The sequence below is a fragment of the Myotis nattereri genome (assembly GCF_964212035.1).
Source record: "Myotis nattereri genome assembly, chromosome: 1".
Lineage (NCBI taxonomy): Eukaryota > Metazoa > Chordata > Mammalia > Chiroptera > Vespertilionidae > Myotis > Myotis nattereri.
In genome coordinates this window covers 103,522,806-103,538,324 of record NC_138075.1, presented here as the reverse complement: position 1 = coordinate 103,538,324, position 15,519 = coordinate 103,522,806, and positions in this window count along the sequence as shown.

Below are 15,519 nucleotides of genomic sequence, written 5' to 3'. Positions count from 1 at the left end.
TGGGTGGGTGGCCCATGTTATACTTCCATTTGTCGTTATTAGCCATCCCTAGACAAAAAGCAGCCTTAGTGTGGTGCTAAGGGCAGGGCAGTTAGCTGCAGGTAGAATATAGCTATGATTGGCTCTTTGCACACATCAACACTACTCATTTCAGTGGGATTGTGCAACGTGTTACACAAAATAAAGAATGGAGAGAACACAGGCATTATGATATTTTTGTCAAAGGAGAAAATGTTGGAGGTTTTGTAGTGAAAAAAGTGAAGAATTCTGTTGAAGCATATTTTGAGAGTTGAATGAAATGGTAGAGTGGCATTCTAGATTTGTGAAAAGGGAGTTTGGGTCATGCTGGGGGAACATATTTGAGGTATGTTTTATAGGTCAGAAAAGAGGGGCACTTACAGCAAGCATGAGGCTGGGAGATGAGGAGCAGAGAAAGATGCACAATTTTTCCACCTCCTCTTTGGAATGAATGTTCTTGGAGATTTTGGTCTAGACTCAATTCTCTGCTGTGAGTTCCTACAAGGGCAGGTGATTGCTTGTCCTCTAACAATCTTCGTCAGAAATATTAGAGAGAAAATATTTTTCCTTCTAAGAATATCATGAGGGCATGCAGCTGCATTTTATAAAGGAGACTGAGAAAGGGACAGGAGAAATTTTCATGTGTTGACCATTTTCATAATTTTCCTTTATGTTGTAGATTGAGTCATTCCTAGCACCTTACATCTGTTGGGCCCCATCTAGGTTGAGGCCATGATTTACACTAACTACAATGACTTGCTTTTAAGAGAGAAAAAACTTTCATAATGAAAAATTACAAGAGCTTTAACCAACCCATCATAAGTAACTGGAGGCAGTACTGAATACACAATCATCCTATCTAATAAAGAGGGAATATGCTAATTGACCCTCATGCTATCACAAAGATGGTGGCGTCCACAGCCAATAAAGAGGGAATATGCGAAATGACTGCTCCGCCCTCAAAGATGGCAGTGCCCACAGCCAATAAGGAGGGAATATGCTAATTGACTGCCACACCCTCAAATATGGTAATGCCCACAGCCACAAGATGGCTGGCAGGGGACGGTAGTTGTGGGTGATTAGGCCAGAGAAGAGGGCAGTTGGGGGCAACCAGGCCTGCAGGAGAGGGAGGGCAGTTGGGGGGGACCAGGCCTGCAGGGAAGGGCAGTTAAGGGAAACCAGGTTGGCAAGGGAGGGCAGTTGGGGGGGGGGCACTAGGCAGAGGGCAGTTAGGGGTGACCAGGCCTGCAAGGGAGGGCAGTGGGGGTGATCAGGCCAGCAGGGGAGCAGTTAGGCATCGATCAAGCTGGCAGGGGAGTGGTTGGGGGTGATTAGGCTGGCAGGCAGAAGTGGTTAGGGGCGATCAGGCAGGCAGGCAGGCAAATGGTTGGGAGCCAGCAGTCCCGGATTGTGAGAGGGATCCCAGATAGGAGAGGGTGCAGGGTGGGTTGAGGGATCCCCACCTCCCCCGCAGTGCACAAATTTCATGCACCAGGCCTCTAGTTTTATTTATATAAAACCCTAAGATCTTAACATGAGTGCAACTTGAACTGAAAAAAAAAAAAAAAAGATGACTGACTGTTACATACCTATTTGCCTCTTAAGAATATTCTGAAAGTTGTATTTTGGTGGAGAAAAGTAAAATATTTCATTAAAAATTTTGTCTGCACTAAAAACTAAATTTTATGTGAACAAAATATGATCTTTACACAGTATATTATTTTCAGACACTGACATTTCAGTTTCCTCTGACACAGGTGTAGTCTGTTCATCACTACACAGCTGTATGTGCAGGTGGATTCTTAATAGGTGTTCTTATGTGAGGAAATTTGCTAAATTTTATGACTATATGCATTGGCTTTCCTGATATTAAAATGCAGAGTTGTAATATAGCTAAGTTTTCTCCCTCTAAACCAAATGGTAAGTTGCTTAATGTGGTCACATGTGTAATAATTTTCTGAGCATCTTAAAATGATAGGTGTGCAGTCTGGATCAAACAACATATATGTGGAATGAAGTGTGGGATAGAACTGACACCCTTGAATAGGTCTACTTGCATTATTTTATTTTGCATTTAAAAAATTTAGTACAACAGTTATAAGACTTATTTTTGACTTATATAAAGCCAATTAAATTTTAATCTGGACCAATTCAATAAAAATAAATTTGGAAAATATAATCAACACAGAAAATGAAAGCAAAATGTGTATTCAGTAAAAAAAAATTACACATTTTCTTGCTCTGCTGAGAGAGGCTATTGAGGTGAGATATTCTTGGCATTAGTTCATTTAAAGATAAGGATAACTCCCTTTACACAATCCTGTGAGCAGAATGCAATGAGGATTTCATCAAAGGCTGTATAATTCTGTAGACATGTTCTTGGGAGTTATAGAAATTCTTACCCATCCTCACATAATTTTACATGCAGCCCCCATGGGTGAGTTTTCTAATTTGTGTTGGATGAATGATATATTTTTCTAATTAGGCAGATGCTTCCATTTTAGCTGAGGACCAGAAGACAATGTCTAACTGAGCTCTTTTGTTTGTTTATTTTGGACAGTGCCAGAGTTAGGCTTGGAATTTCATCTCCTGATTGACTCATGTCCTAAATAAAGCCCAATTTGATTGATTCTGCTTGTGCCTTTCCATAGGAAACAGAACAACTTCCCATAGTCACAACATGTTGGACTTACTGACTGCTCCTGATTCTCTTGATGTGTTCTGACATTCATGGTCATCCACACAGAAGCCCAGTCTGCAACCAAGTGTGTGGTCTCTTTAGCTCCAATACTGACAGATCATCCCACCTTACCTTTTATTATTCCTTTGTTGTAATATAAGTTCAAATCCTACATAATAAAAGTCTAATATGCAAATTGTCCTTTCGGGTGGTCATTCAACCGGGAAACCGGGAGTTCGACCACTCGCTATGATGTGTGCTGACCACTAGGGGGCTTCACGGAACATGGTGGGCGTTGGCGATGCAGCACCCGGGCAGGGGGCTATGACCTCTTGCTGTGCAGTGAGAATGTGGGGTGTCCACCAAGCTTGCTCTCACTACCCCTGCTACCCTACCCCAGGAGGTAAGGGCTCGTGCCCTGGGGAAGCCCTAGTGCTCAGGTACCGGGCACCCACAAGGAGCCTGCCCTGCACTCTCTTGGCATCTTCCAGGTGAGCCGGGCCACAACTGCTGGGACTGCAGGGGCCAGTCAGGTTCTCCATGGGTTCGTGCAGGAGCCGGTCTGCGAGGCCGGTGGCCAGGAGAGAGAGTGCTGCCCACCTGGCTTTTGTGTGGAGCTGCTGGATGGCACAGAGGCCCATGCTGTGCCCTGGCCCCCAGCGTCCATCTGTGCTCACCGCATTTCCGCATGGGGACTTGGGCGCCATGACTCAGGAGGAGGGGGGCACGTGGGGGCCCCAGGGACTCAGGTGCTGCCCAAGGCCCAGAGGTCAGCTGGGATCTGCCTTTCCATGCCAGACGCTCACGCTTCAATTGCCGGCTAGGCCTAGGGACTGCACTGGGGTTCGAATTTTTTGCACCGGGCCTCTAGTATAGTTATAAAATAGGATCTTATGGAGGATATGCAATGAAGTTGATAGTTTTATTATCTTAATAGTTTACATAAGAGAGAAAAATCATTTCCAGAATCTGAGCAAGCTGAATATGGTCTTTCCCCCTATCTTTTTCCCCAGCTTGCTTTTACCTTTGGTGACTTGGAAAGTCCTATTGTCATAAAAATTAAATTGGCTTCATCTAATGCATACAGATGGCAATGCCTTGTGCTAGGCACAGCTGTCATTTTCTTCCTCAAAAGTGAAGGGAAAGTCTCGTCAGCTCATCTACAGCATAAAAGCTGCATTAGAAAGATGAGCACTATGCAGAGAATAAGAAAATCTGGCTGATGTAATCCAAAAATGTAAAATAAGATCATTTCTTTTTGGAAAGAGAGTTTTCCAAGTAACTCATCACCTGGGTTACTCCAAATATACTTTCAATTTTAGAAAAAAACAACAACCCACAAAACAGATTTGTATCTCTGCTAAAGACACCATCGTTTGAAAGCTCTCATGTTTGAAAAAAGAAGGCATAATGTTTGTGGAGTCATTGGTTAGATTCTCTCCCCAACTCTTTACATTAAATACTAAGAGTCCATCCATCCTCTGGCCCAAGATAGCATAAACCTTTCTTCCAAGGATCCATCCATTTCTCTTAGGGCATCTCCAGCCTTCATCGTATGTGGAGTTAATCTCATCCTACTAAAGACAAGGTCCTTACCTTGCCTTATCAGAGTTTGTTAAATGTTTACTGAATGAATGCATTGATCTCTATAAATAGATAAAGCATTTCATCAACATATTCAAATAATGCATACGTTATACTGCTTCATTTAACACATACAGTGAAGACATCCATTCTGGGTCTGACTTCCTATTATAAAGGTCTCATAAATTCATACCTTCAAATATAGTCCAAGTTTGTGCATTTTTATTAGATAATGCAAATGAGGAGAATAGAGAAATGATCAGACTTCAGCTTACAGAGGGGGAAACATGCTCACTTAGCAAGCTCTCCCTCAGCAGATTGCTGAACATTAATCTGAGTTTATTTTATGGTATGCATAGGCCCACTTTGCTGGAGGAAGGCAACTGAAATAAGCTTTGCCAAAAACCTGGAATAAGGTTATACTGGTGCCATAAAAGAAAACTTTTTTAGGGCATCATGTATATCTATTTCGGCTATTTTTCAAATCTGCATTTATCCCTGGGTTAATAATAAGAAAAATTTGCTATTATTGTAACTTGAAAGAAAGTTAAAATTGACCTCCAGAAATCTGTTCTAGCAGCATAAAGAATTTTACCACTCAAAGTTTTGGAACTTGTCTTTGAATAAACATTATCTGCTGACCATAGTGGAATGTTTTCTTATTAGAGATATAGACAGCTTCACATAATTACTATGTTCCAGGAAAAGATGATGTATAATGATTTTTATATTTTAAAATATAAAATCCTATTTTAAAGTGTTTAAGAAGTGTTCCTCTGTAAGGGAGTCAGTCTTATGTAATAATTCACACGAGTGCAAATTTGGATTTCAAGATATCAATTTTACCTGAAATGACATGCTTCTGTACTTGAAGATAAATAACCTTTTGGTTACAGACAGTAGAATTAAGTAATTTCAGGAAATGAATTAACATATTGACCTGTGTAGACTTGGGATGAAACCTTGCCAAGATCAAACCTTTGCCAAGTTCCTGTCTCTTTTATGTAATTTAGACTGCACCTATTCTTCTGATGTATGATTCACTTACCTTGATAAAACAGATTGTTTGAGTTATATTTAATTGAATGTACATTTCTTCTATTTTTCCTTTAAGTGTTGGTAACCTCAAAAATCCAAGCAGCTGCTGGAGGGTGGAATTGAAAGGACACTTGTCCTTGAGCATGAACACAAGCTCAGGGATCAAAAGACCTAACAAAAGACAAGGCACTAGGTGGGAAGTTGAAATAGACCAATTTACACCATACACAAGAATAAACTCAAAATGGATAAAAGACTTAAATGTATGTCATGAAACCATAAAAATCCTAGAAGAAACCATAGGCAGCAAAATCTCAGACATCTCTTGTAGCAATATGTTTACTGATACAGCTCCTTAGGCAAAGGAAACTAAGAAGAAAATAAACATATGAGACTACATAAAAATAAAAGTTTCTGCACAACAAAACGAAAAGAAAGCCCACTGTATGGGAGAACATTTTTGGTAATGATACATCTGATACAGGGTTAATATATAATATTCTTATATAAGGAACTCATACAACTTAACAAAAGGAAAACAAACAATCCTATTAAAAAATGGCCAAAGGACCTAAATAGACACTTCTCTGAAGAGGACATACAGAAAGCCAAAAGACATATGAAAACATGCTCAAAGTCACTAATCATCTGAGAGATGCAAATCAAAATGACAATGAGGTACCATCTCACACCTGTCAAAATGGCTACCATCAACAAATCAACAAATGACAAGTGCTGGCGAGGATGTGGAAAAAAGAGAACCCTAGTGCACTGCTGGTGGAATATAGACTGGTGCAACCATTATGGAAAATAGTATGGCGTTTCCTCAAAAAATTAAATATGGATCTGCCATTTGACCCAGGGGTCCCACTTCTAGGAATATATCCTAAGAAACCTGAAGCACCAATCAGAAAGAATGTATGTACCCCTATGTTCATAGGAGCACAATTTACAATAGCTGAGATCTGGAAACAGCCCAAGTGCCCATCAGTAGATGAGTGGATTAAAAAGCTGTGGTACATTTATACCATGGAATACCATGCAGCAGTAAAAAAGAAGAATCTCTTACCCTCTGAGACAGCATGGGGGACTGGGAGAGTACTATGCTGAGTGAAATAAGTCAGTCAGAGAAAGACAAGTGTCACATGACCACACTCATATGTGGAATCTAAGTAACAAACTGATGAACAGAGTAGATCCAGAGACATGGAATCATGGAACAGAGTGCAGAATCTCAGAGGGAAGGCAGGGGAGGGTGGGTGAGTGAAAGGTAATCAACCAAAGACCTTGTATGCATATATGCATAATCCATTGACATAGACAATAGGGTGCTGAAGGCCTGGGGTGGGAAGGGGGAGCAGCTGGAGGGTGTCAATGGGGGAAAAGGAGACATATGTAATACTTGTAACAATAAAAAAAAATATTTTTAAAAAAGGTAATAGATGGTACCCAGTTTTTCTTCTTGTCTCATAGTATTGATTTCAGATTCCAGAAGAAATAGAAACCCCATCTGTACACAGGCCTTGCCCTGCACATGAACAGAGGCCCAACATTCACTGAGCACTCCTAGAGCCACCATCAGTGTGGGCAGGGTGACAGAAATGCTTTGACGGCACACAGATATTCAAATTTGTTTGTAAAGTTGTTCCAGCCTAAGTTGCTAAACATGCTGAGTGGAAACCTCCCTAAGATAACATGATGTTTTCCCCATAATACTGTCCTACCTCTATTACAGCACTTCATAGCCTGCCTTGGTTATAGTTATCTATGTCTATGTCCATGTCTACCTCTTTCTCCACTAGTTTTTCACAGGGCAGGAGTCAGATCTCACTCATCTCTTCATTCCTCACAGATTTTAGAGAAGTTCACCTAGAATATGGACTCAATGTCTAATAGGTTTTAGTTTTGCTAATATTTCCTTAGTTTCCCTTTAACTTTCTTAAAAATTGTTTGAAATATACTGTTATTATAATTGAATTAAAAATATGTGAAGAACACAAACAGATTTTATTTTGCTCAGTATAAATATATCTCTTATTTCAACTGCACAGTCGGCCATGATGGCAGAGACTATGCTTTTCTTGTTTCTCCAGCACAATGCATTGTTTCTGGTATTTGGTAGCTACTCAAGACATAGTAGTAGCTATTTGAATAAGCAAAATAATTTAGATGTGGTATTCCCAGGCATCATGCTAGGTACTAGAGAGCTTCATAAAATGAATCCTACCTAAAGGAATTTTGATTTTACTCTATGATGACAAGTGCATCAATACCTGAGGTTTATTTTAGAGCTTAATTTTATATTTGCATAGAGCTTTTAATAAAGTTGCTTTCAATTACATGGTTTTATTTGGTTTCAAAATCTAGTGAGGTTGTCAGGGCAATCACATTCTTCTTGTTTGTAAAAAGTTTTAGTTTCTTTCCCTCTTTTTCTGAATACAGACATTTTCCTATTATTTTCATATCTTTATTATAGAAAACACAAGGAATAGAAAGAAGCAAGATCTATATCTCTGCGTGTATGTATATGCACACATACGCACACACATTTTATATTTTATTTCCAGGCCTTTGTCCTGATGTGATTTTTTTTTTTTTACATAAACATATATTAATATCACAGAGTTCCAGGCTTTTTCAGAGGTTTCGGTGACTATAAAGTTAAATAAGAAAGTTTTTGTTCTCAAACTTACAATGAAGAGAGTCAAAAGTGAATCAATAGTTACAATTGAGGCCTGTGGAGAAACACTTTTTATAGAAACAAAATGAATGTGAAGTGCAATAGGGTGGAAACTGGGAGAAAGCTAGTGTTGAATGAAGTCCAAGACAATAGAGAACTTCAGGTACTGAGAGTATTAAGTTCATCCAACTGCACATCATGTACAAAAATTAACTCAAAATGAATCAAAACCTCAGATGTACTAGTAATAGCTAAAACTATAAACTCTAAGAAAAAATGTAGAGGAAAACATTCATGACCTTGGATCGGGTTGTAGTTTCTTAGATTGGATACCAAAGCACAAACAACAAAACAAAAAATAGATAAATTGGACTCTGTCAGAGTTAAACACTTTTTGTTCTTAAAAAGACATGTTGTAAAAAGTGAAAATGAGACCCACAGAATAAGGAAAAAAATTGCAAATGATATATTTGATAAAAGATTTGACTCAAGAATCTTATACTGCGATAATAATAAGACATACAAAAAAGGTGCTCAACATCATTAGTCATCAGAGAAATGCAAATCATAAGCTCAGTGCACACCTGGCCAGCACTGATCAGTGGTCGAGTGCCGACCTATGAACCTGGATGTCAGGGTTCCATTCCTGGTCAAGGCACATGCCTGGGTTGTAGGTTCAATCTCCAGTGCGGGGTGTGCAGAAGGCAGCTGATCAATGACTCTCTCTCATCATTGATGCTTCTATCTCTCTCTCCCTAACCCTTCCTCTCTGAAATCAATAAAGAAAACAAAAAACCCAAATCAACCAAACAAACAAAAAACCTCAGTGTGCTACCATGTTATTAGGATGGCTCTAATAAAGATAGACAATAGCAAGTATTGATGAAGATGTGGATAAATTTGAATCCTATACACTGATGGATGGAATGTAAGATGATGCCGCCACTTTGGAAAATAGTCTGGCAGTTCCTCAAAAGATTGAACATGAAGTTACCATATAACTCAGCAACTATATTCCTAGGTACATACCCCAAATAAAAGAAAACATATGTTTACACAAAAACTTGTACACAAATGTTCATAAGTGACATTATTTATATCAGCCAAAAAGTAGAAACAATCCAATGTACATCAACTCATAAATGGATAAGTAAAATACAGTGTATTCATACAATGGAATATTACTTGGCCATAAAAAAGAACAAAATACTGATTCATACTACAACATGGATAAACTTTGAAAACATTGGGCTCATGAAAATAGCCACCAGAAATATACATTGTATGATTTACTGTTCCATATATGTGAAATATCCAGAAAAAGCAAATCTATAGAGACAGAAATAAGATTAATGGTTGCTCTGGGTTGAGGAGGGAGATGAAGAGAATGAGGTGATTGCTAAATGGTCTTGGCTTTCTTTGGCGTGATAAAAATGTCTAAAATTTATTGTGGTGATGAGTTGCACAACTCTGAGTATACTAAAAACGATTGAATTGTATACTTTAAATGAGTGAATCATATTGCATGTGAATTATATCTCAATAAATCTGTTACCAAAAGAAACACAAACTAAAACAACTGAGCAAAAAAAGAATATCAGTGCTACATAGTAATCAATAAAATGGGGATTTGAATTTTCCCATTGAGTTCACAACAAGGTGGTCAAGTCATAATCTTAGAAAGAGTAGTTTTGGAGAAAAATCCAGACTTGAACAGTTGATAAGCAAAATAAAATAAAATAAAAACTGGGGCCAAGTCTTAATCATTGTTTTAGGTAGCTTGACTCTGAAAGGAAAAGTAAAGGATGGCAGCTGGAATGGACATGAGATTTTAAAAAAATCCTTTCTGAGATGGAAGAAACTGAGTAGCTTTGAGACCAACAAAAAGGCTAAAACTATGAAAGTTGGTAGTAATTAATTGATGGAGCAGCATCAAGGAATGAAATAAGATGGGCTGGAAAGCATAGAGGAAGAATCCCACTTCCAAAAAGCCAACAAGGAGAAGAAAAGGCTACACCGATTATATAAGGTGTTATTTTGTTTCTCCCTGAGGGAGTTAGGAGTAGGAACCTGTTGCAATGAGCAGGGAGTACTGCCTTACAGGAGGTGGGAAAAATCAGCACTAGTCCATGTGACTGGGCAGATCTCCACAATGGGGCTATGCAGCCCAGGAGTAGAATCAAAGAACGCTGATGTTTGGGTTATGCCAAGATTGATGTCATAGGCATCATGGACCAGGGACAGAACACTGAAAGATTGCTAGAGAATGAAGGGTATACTGCCTGGAAAGAGAAAGGGGAAGACAGAAGGGAATAAATTAGAGCATAAAATGAAGCGGTCAGGGGCCTGTAGTAGAAATAAGTTTAAAGAATAGATGCTTGGGGAGCAGGGATGTAAGAGGAGATTTTGGTCCATAAATGGATTACCATATTATAAACTTTAGAAGAGAAAAAATTTCTGGTTAATAAGATCTAGAGTGATCATGAAGGTAGGTTGTTAGTAAGGATGGAAAGTCATTGGAATTCCAGAAATCAAAGAACCATAGAGCCTTAACCAGTTTGGCTCAGTGGATAGAGCGTTGGCCTGTGGACTGAAAGGTCCCAGGTTCGAGTCTGGTCAAAGGCATGTACCTTGGTTGCGGGCACATCCCCAGTAGGAGGTGTGCAGGAGGCAGCTGATTGATGTTTCTCTCTCATCGATGTTTCTAACTATCTCTCTCCCTTCCTCTCTGTAAAAAAAAAAATCAATAAAATATATTTTTAAAAAAGAATAAAAAAAGAACCATAGACCAGATGAGTGGAGGTATGCTACACTAGGACAATCATGCTGTCCAGGAAGATTGAGTAGAATTAGGGTGGAGAGAAATGTGGCAATATAGGTGCCCAAATGCTCCATGTATGTATGGGAGTAATTGAAAAACCAACAGAAAACAATGGCTAAAATGAACAAAATGGTCATGTAGTTTATGCCATTTTTAATTTTCTCCTAATATTACAAATGATTTCCTTGTTATTATCTACTTTATAAACATATATTTTATAACTGATGTTTATAACATAATTTATGTATTCCTTGATGGATTTAAATTTTTAAAAAAATACATTTTATTGATTTTTACAGAGAGGAAGGGAGAGGGATAGAGAGTTAGAAACATCGATGAGAAAGAAACATCGATCAGCTGCTTCCTGCATGCCCCCTATTGAGAATCGAGCCTGTAACTAAGGTACATGCCCTTGACTGGAATCGAACCTGGGACCCTTCCTCAGTCCACGGGCTGACGCTCTATCCACTGAGCCAAATCAGTTAGGGCTTAAATTGTTTTCAATTTTTCACTATTAAAACTAATGCTATAGTAAATATAATTTAGTCCCTTTTTGAATTGCATATATATTTGCAAACAAATTTGAAGTCAATTTTTGAATTCAAATAATTGTTTTGCTTTTTATTTAACAACTCATCAAATTTGGTCAAATCACTTTGTTGACTGGTTAAATTAATTTAATTTAAAATATTCAAGAACTAGGCCCCTCCTCCCCCTCGTCCCCCAAACCCAACAAAACAACACAAAACGAAAAAAGAACTAGGCCCTGCCCCTCTGAAGTTTCAGATTCCCAGTCTGTTAAGAGAAAGTGGTGGGTAGATAGCACTTCTGAAGAGACAATTAGGTATTTTTCTGGTTTCCAAACTGAGAAGAAAGTTTTCTGACTGGTGTCCAGGGAAGCTGCCAGATCAGATCTGTGAGGTAATCCAAACTGTAAATTAGAACCTCAGGCACAAATATGTCTGAGTATGTGATAGCTATTTGTAGCAACATATGATTAATGGTTATATCTTATTGAGAAATATTATAAGTAAATTTTTTAGTTAATTGTTAGAAAATCAGAGAGAGACATTTGAGTCCAGAAACTCAGTAAGTCAATGGAAGCCTAATCTTCAAGGAGGGAAACAGAAAGTGGTAAAAGAAGGAAAAAAATATTTTAGAAGATAGACTGCAAGATTACCAGGAAGAAATTCTCAACTGAAGTCATACTGGGCGATAAAAGGAAAAAAGGAGAGAGGGTCAGCATGTTCTGGGAATAAAAACTGGATATGACTATATAAAAAAGGTCCTAACCTTTACTGTGAGCCTGTTATATGCTAGGCATACTAATACATTATTTTATCCTCACAATGACTATGTAATATAGGAATTCTCATCAATATGGATTAGAATTGGCTGCCTATAAGAGAAAACTCAAAATAATGCTGACTTAACGAATCACTGTTTATTCTCTCAATTAAAGAAGTGTGGATGAGTCTATCTAGGGCAGATGTAGCAGTTCTATGATATCACAAGTGACCCAGACACCATCTTTTCTTTTCCTATTTATTGAGAGTATGACTTCATTTCTTTTTTCTCTCCCACCCTAACATGGTCATCCGTGCTTGGTTAAATGGTTTCCAATAAAATGCAGTCATTGAAATTATTTGTAGTAAAGTATCATTTATCACCATCACATTAAAAGAATTTAAAATTGAAAAAGCAAGGGGAGAAGGGCAAGAATTGGGGCACCGGACACATGAAAGTAGGGGAGTTTCTGTTATGAGGAAAAGGGGACTAGAAGGGGGAGGCTGACTATTTGAATCACAAACTGACCCTTTTACAACATTGTCAAATGTGATTCTGTGATCTATATCAGAAAAATTATTATTGTACAATTTATCAGGAACATTATATATAACTATCCTTATATATCACTATCTTTTATATGAAAGATAAAATCTCTAGAGTAGTAAGAATAACCTCCTAATATCATCCAATATATGACAAAGCTTTTGTGGAGGCCAACTACTAGCAAATGTTTATGTCTTTACTAGAGGCCCGATGCATGAAAGTTGTGCAAGGGGCTCAGGCCCCGCCACTGTGCGGTGGCCGCCTCCTCTGCCCTGGCCCCCACCCACCATGGCAGCCGTCTCAGCCATCACAGTCCTGGCTTCATCTGTAAGGTTGTCTGGAAGGACATCTGGTTAATTAGCATATTACACTTTTATTATTATAGACTAGAGGCCTGTTGCAGGAAGATTCCTGCAAGAATAGGGCTTTGCTCCTGTCTCTGCCGTTCCTACCCTGCCCATCTCTGCCGCTTCTCTCCCGCCTGTCTCTGCTACCTTGGCTCTGTTGCTTGGCTTCCTTCTACGGTGTCTTCAGTCTTGGTTCCCAGCTGGTATATGCAAATTAGCTGCCATCTTTGTTGGCGGTTAATTTGCATATCACTCTGCTTAGTCCATGGTGGTTGTAGCGAAGGTACGGTCAATTTGCATCTTTGTCTATTATTAGATAGGATTATAAGCTAGAGGCCCGATGTATGATTGGGGGGCCCCCACTGGTACCCACCATGGCCAGCCTCCCTGTCCCCTGATCACCCTACTGCCTCTGCTGGTCACCTTCCAAAGAGGGAGGCGACCAGTGAGGCAATCAGGGTCCCCCTCTGGCACATGCCTTGGCTGGTCTGAGGCCTGTGAGCTGAGGGCAGCTCCTGTATTGAGCATCTGCCCCCTCGTTGTCAATGCATCATAGCAACTGGTTGTTCCACTGGTCGTTCTGCCATTTAGTCAATTTGCATATTAGACTTTTATTATATAGGATAATTTTTCTCTTTTCACATCTTTGGCCTCACATTATTCCTAAACACAGTGATAAATATTTATTTGTACCTCTAACTCTGACTGAAGTATTTTCCAGTAAGAGTTTTGTCTTTCTTACTAGATGATAAACTCTCTGAAACAAGAAAAACATCATGTTTGTGTATTTTAAGCATACTTAATAGATCACCTTGTAAGCACTGAATAAATAATTGTTTATCATATAAAATAATTTACTTTTTCAAAATCCATATACAACATACAACCCAGAGGCTAATAGGACTCCTCCAGGCCAAGGAGGTAAAAGTTTTGGCATTTCTGCAATCTTATCAAAACACTGCTTCACTGACTTTTTAAGAACTCTTAGCACACAGAACACATATCAATTGTGCCATTTCACTGAGAGAATTCAGGAGAGAAAAAAAGGCATCATCAGACCTGTGATGTTTAACTGTGTGGAAACTCAGCTGGGCCATGAGGTGCCCAGGGATTTGGTTAAATGTTATTCTGAATATGCCTGTGAGGGTGTTTCCAATGAGATAACACTTGAATCAGTGGACTAAGTAAAGCAGATGGCCATCTGGCTTCATTTTTAGAATCCCAAAATGACGGCTGGAGCTCCAGCCATCACATCTAAGTTCCAAGCATCAGGAAAGAGGGACTACAAAAGGTTTCCCCTGCCCAACTTTCTCACTTTAAAGAAGTCTTCCCAGAATGCAAACTGATATAGCCACTAAGGAAAATAACGTGGAGTTTCTTCAAAAAAATAAAAGTAGAACTACCATATGACCTAATAATCCCTCTCATGGGTATATATCTGAAGAAAATTAAGTCACTGTCTCAAAGAGATATCTGCACCCCCATGTGCATTATTCACAATAGCCAAGACTTGAAAACAGCCTAAGTATCCATCCATGGATGAATGGGTAAAGAACATGTGATATATATATATATTGCACATATATGCCACATTTGCACAAATTACCACACACATGTGCATGTGCATGTGTGCGTGTGCACACACACACACACACTGGTATTATTCAGCCATAAAAAAAAGAAAATCTTACCAATTGTAAAAACATGAATAAAACTTGAGGGCACTATGCTAAGTGAATAAGTCAGACAGAGAATGACAAACACTATGATCTCACTTATATGTGAAATCTAAAAAAGCCAAACTCCCTCCATGCACTGAGGAAATAGACTAAGGCTTAGTGATGGTGAACCTATGACACATGTGTCAGAGGTGACACGCGAACTCATTTTTTTGGTTGATTTTTCTTTGTTAAATGGCATTTAAATATATAAAATAAATATCAAAAATATACATCTTTGTTTTACTATGGTTGCAAATATCAAAAAATTTCTATATGTGACACAGCACCAGAGTAAGGTTAGGGTTTTTCAAAATGCTGACAGGCCGAGCTCAAAGGGTTTGCCATCATTGGACTAAGCTCACCTGGCGAATGACCTGCATATGTGTTCAGGACTTTACCTTCATTCCCTGGATAATATATTTTCAAGGACTTTTTTCTTTATTTTTGTTAACATTTTTAAATGTGTGTGGCATGACAACTATTTAAATGGAAGACCAGATTTCTTTCCCTTCTAAGTGCATGATACAGTGATTCTTTAGGCACTAAAGCAGTGCTCATTTTTCTTCCCTAGTTCTATGTGGGCCTGTTTTACAGAATGGGATTATATTTGTTGTAAGATACGTGTAGCCTAATGTTTGTTAGCTTTGTGGTCTAAAGTGTTATCTCTCAAGCAGATCCCTAAGTAGACCAAAACTTTTGTTGCCAAAGACATGTGGTGAAAACAACTTTTGTCCCCTAAGATCTACTTTTTAAGCCTATCATCCCCTGTAGTTATCAACTGCATGTACGGCCTCTAG